A 5,147-nucleotide genomic window follows, 5' to 3' on the forward strand; every position below is an offset into this window, starting at 1 on the left:
ACTACTTTTAACATTGTTTCCATGCCTAATATCACTCAAAACAGCAGTAAATAATTTTGGTCAGGTTTTTAGCCTGGTTACTCCTCTATGCATCGTCTAGCTGTGCTCCTGCCACCATATTCCGAAGACAAAGGACAATAAAAGCAGCAAGGTTTGTTGGGGCTGATCGCTTCGGGTGATAGCCATGTTGGTCAGGAGAAGTGTGGGTGAGTGTCTCTGATTGATTCACCAATCTGTGCTGACGAACATCAACAAAACGAAGATCGAAAGTCATCTACAGTATACCATGCAATGACTGTGAGATGTCTTACATTGCTATGACGAAAAACAAACTAACAACTAGGCTAAGTGGACATCAAACACACACAGTTCGAAAAAGTAGTGTACATTTCTGTTCAATATGATGCACATAAATAGAGTTTCACATATCTTATACGTTTACATTATATATCATGTAAAGTTCTGACACATTTCATTCAATGAAGCAAATATTGTATAAAAAAGCCCATCTTTGTAAACAACATTGTTTACAAGTTACTCGATTGCGTGAAATGATATACAGGTTTACGTGAATGAATGTTTACATCACAATTAAAATTCAGAATTTTTATCTGTGCACATTAACAAACTAGATACGCTACGACAAACCTAAAATATATAAAGTTTTGATGGCACTTGGATTAATATTTATATCAATATTCAAAAATCAGAACTTCAATATTTCAGATTCGCAGCCATAAAAAAAACTACACACATGTACAATTTTCAACAGATTTTGAAAAAAATTAATTTGTAGTTCTTAAAAAAAAAGACCAAGATGCTGAATTAATAAATTGCATCGTATTTAAACAATTTTTTACACACTTTATTTCGTTTGTCGAGATTTGCACTGCAGACACATTTTACTGTGATCATAGCAAAAGTGATGTTTGATTGTTGAGGTTTGGAAAATGTTCCGCTAAATTTCAGCATTCAAAAGACACTTTTTTAATCTCAGTTAAATTTGTTACTGGGCGCTCGGCTGTGCAAAGCTTTGAAAAAAAAAATGCCGGAATAGCAATAACAAAACTAGCGGCGCCGGTGGTGTAGTGGTAAGGTTGATTACCTCTCACCCCAGCAGGCCTGGGTTCAATCATAACATAACAATCATAACATCTCTGATCACGCCTTCCTTCGGAAGGGAAGTAAAGCCGTTGGTCGCCGGTTCATGAGTTGATGGGTCGATAGGTAGGGTCCAGGTGTGGGAGCTGTCTTCCTGGCGTCGGTAGCATTGGTGCTCAGCATGGAAAACAAGATCGACGGAAAACAAATCAAAGGAAAAAAAAAAGCAATAACAAAACTAATTGTGCAAGACAGAAACAACGGTACCTCATGTTCATGCTCCACCCCAGCACCCCAGCCTTCCTTTGAGTAAGCCGCGAGTAATCTGTCTTCCCCTACTAGACGTACACAGTTCGAAAAAGTAGTTTAAATTTCTGTTCAATATGATGCACATAAAAGGAGCGTCACATATCATACATTATAAACCGTGTAAAGTTCTGATACTTTTCATGGAATGTTGCAAATATTGTATACAAAAGCCCATCTTTGTAAACAAAATTGAAAGGCGAAATAAATTAAATGAATGATGCAAAAACTAACTTGTTTCATTTTACTCCCTGAAAATTTGGTGATATAAACTCGAATTTTGAGAATGAATTTTGTGTGTGCGGATTTTAAACGGTACACCCTTTACAATGACCGTGACCTTACGTGATGAGTTAACTTCACTATGTCTGAAATTACTCAAAGAGCTTGATAATCTCACGAACTGCTAAAAATAAAGTACATTTGGGTGGATAGGGGAGGCGTCATATTGGCAAAGAAAGACATAGTTGTTTCACGAGTCACTTTCTAGACGCTGATGACGTGATTTATTTTGTGAATGAATGTTAAATGAATATTGATGTTATTATTGTCGGTGAAACTTGAATGAAGAAGAAGAATAACATTATTTACAATATTCCTGGCTATCGCATATTTTTCTCATGCGGTGATAACTCTTCAGGTGTTTTAGCTATATTTGTAAGAGGTTCATTGGAAAATAAATTGATAGATATGCCAAACAATCAATGAAATCAAACACTTGGGCCACCTGTGTAACGTTGTTGGTGCTTATCGCCCACCTTCGTTTGATTACAGTGAGTTTCACAATAGTTTGTTAGATTGGTCAACCACCTGTTTTCATTGTTGATGATGTGAATATCCCAGTTAACCTGCAAAATAATAACGTAGTAATTAAGGAGAAAGTTACCGGCCTGAAAAAAAGGTACGTTTTTATTTTTCTAAAAATATTAGGAAAAGTTATCAAAAATCCAAGGAAATCAGTTTCTTCCTTAGATTTTTGTCAAAAATTACATGTAAAAATATTTTTTTCTATCTCATGAAAAAAAAAATTGGACTCGCAGCAAAACCGAAAAGTCAATGTTTTTTTAGTTTTTTGAGTCCAACTTTATGCCATTATGACTTATAAAAACTACTATTTTCAGAGATATAAGCGACACCTTCCTGTTATTTCATCGCTCCCTTTGAGTAATGGAAAGAGACAACAAGAATTTTAGAATGAACATTGTGGATCGTGTCAAAATCCAACACCAATTTTCTATGTTCTTGAATGATTTTCAAATTACTGATGATGTTGAAACTACTCTAAATATTCTAATTGCAACCTACAATAACTTGTTATCTGAGCGCACAAAAATTGTCAGAATAAATTTGCAGCAATACATTGTCTCTACATGCGAACGGAAGAGGAGCTTTTCATCGATCAACATCCCGAGATAGGTTACTTCGGCGGACCACTCCACCCTTGTGCCATCCATGATTACAGTACAAGATGGAGCCGGTTTCAGTTTGGGCGATTGCCGATGGAGGAACATGATTGCTTTAGTTTTGGATGCATTTATTTTAATTTTCCATGTGTTTGCATAATCAGCAAAGGCGTTAAGGCATCGTTGAAGTTTGTTCGTTATTTCGCGAGGCATCCTTCCTTTGACGGCTATTGCGGTATCATCTGCAAACAGGAAAAACACGCAACCGTCTCCGAGGGGAGGAATGTCGGAAGTGTAAATGCTGTTAAGCAAGGGGCCCAACAGACTGCCTTTCGGGACTCCTGCTGGGATGGAAAACGTGTCTGAAAGACAACCATTCAACGATACCTTAAACGACCTTTGCTGAAGTTACAAAGCTTGTATACAAGCCCATTGTGCCAGACATTATCAAACGCTTTCTCAACGTCTAACAAGGCCATGACTGTGGACTTGGATACAGCTTTGTTACTTCGAATGTTATTCATCACCCGCACTAGTTGGTGATTGTTGGAGTGCCCCTTTCTGAACCCAAACTGTTCCGGAAGGAGAATGTTGTTTTCCTCGACAAACTTGAGCAAACGATTGAGAATGAGTTTCTCGAACAATTTGCTCAGCGCTGATTGGTCTGTAGCTTGAAGGCAATGTTGGATCCTATCCGGGTTTGCGGATTGGTATGATTTTTGTTACTTTCCAGATGCTTGGAAAGTAATGCAGTTCCAAACATCTGTTGAAGATAGCGGTTAGAAGAAACTGCACTTTCATGCTGAGTCTCTTCAAGATCAAGTTGAATATACCGTCAAACCCGGAAGCCTTCATGTTCTTGGTGCATTTCAGCGCTGAGCAAATATGTTGTACTGTAATCATATCCGCCGGAGGCACGACACAAGGGGAGGCATCTAGGTTTTGAATGCATTGCGCAACCTGATCATCGAGCGGGCTTTGGATATTCGAGCCAAGCAAATGCGATGAAGTGACATGCTCGCCGATCGCATTTGTTTTCTCCTGTGGGGTGATTAAAAGCCGATCGTCATCATTTTCGACTCTGAGAGGTGGAATGGGTTTGGGATGAGTTTTCAGGACCTTGGCTACCTTCCAGAATGGTCTGGAGCGGTCGTCCAGATTCTGGACAACACGTCCGAAACTTTCATTTCGGAGTGAGTCCATTCTGGAAGCAATCTGTCTGTTCAGATCGGCCATTTCACGTTTTTTGCCCAGATCTCCAGTCCTCTGAAACTGGCGTCTACGAACATTTCTCAGACGAATCAAAAGTTGGGTGTGGGAATCAATGGCAAAAAACTTACCTCTCACAGGAACTCGTCGGACACATGCCTCGTCAGCCACGGTTATGGCTTGGTGGAGTCCCTCCAACGCTCGGTCGATGTTCTCCACGGTGTCAAGCGGCGGGTTGTCGATGATGTGCCTGTCTACCACGCGTCCAAACTGGGCCCAGTTTACGCGATGATAGTCCTTGCGCAGGCTTGAAGCAAGAGCCACGTTGCAGCCCAGTTCAGACACCACCGGTTGGTGGTCGGAGCTGAGTTCGTTCAAGGCTACCGGCTTGGACAAGCCGATATTTGTCAGGAACAGGTCTAGCGTCGATGGGTTGCCCGCCGGTGAGATGAATGTTGGTTCATCCGAAAACCAAACGGAGTACAGCTTATGCTGTGAGTGGTCGAACAGGAGAAGACCGTTCTGGTTATGCTAATAGTTCCGCTAGGCCTCATGGCGAGCATTCAGATCTCCTCCAACTACGAAGCCGGAACCGGTACGGGTGATGGTGGACAGGTCCTTCTTAAATTTAGCTGCTAGGCCACTGTTGGCGGCACACTGTCGAGGGCAGTAGACGGCGATGAACTGCACGTATCGAGTCGACGACTCCACCTCCACACCAAGGGCCTCGATGATAGAGGTGCGGATATGGGACAGAGTATGGTATTTTATTCCTTTCTTGACGACGACCGCAACACCACCACCCCTGGAGCTGGTGCGATCAAGCCGGATAATGTTGTGGTGAGGCAACCAGAAGCTGTCGCCGGACTTTAGATGGGTCTCTGTTAGAAGGCCCACGTCGATGCTGTGCTTGCGGAGGAAGTCGGCAAGCTCAATCTTTTTTGCTCTTACAGAGCAAGCATTCCAGGTGACGATAGTTAGCGGTTTAGACGCCATACTGGATGATGAACTTACCGAGCACTTGGATCTGTTCGGGCTTATTCCGGCACTTACGAAGAGCACCGGACATGTTGACGAAAATTTCCATCAGTTCATCCGCTGAGAACAGATTGGGGTTGTTGTTTTGCG

This window comes from Ochlerotatus camptorhynchus, unplaced genomic scaffold (assembly GCF_037179485.1).
Source record: "Ochlerotatus camptorhynchus isolate MF236.1 unplaced genomic scaffold, CSIRO-AGI_Acam_v1.1 ptg000821l, whole genome shotgun sequence".
Lineage (NCBI taxonomy): Eukaryota > Metazoa > Arthropoda > Insecta > Diptera > Culicidae > Ochlerotatus > Ochlerotatus camptorhynchus.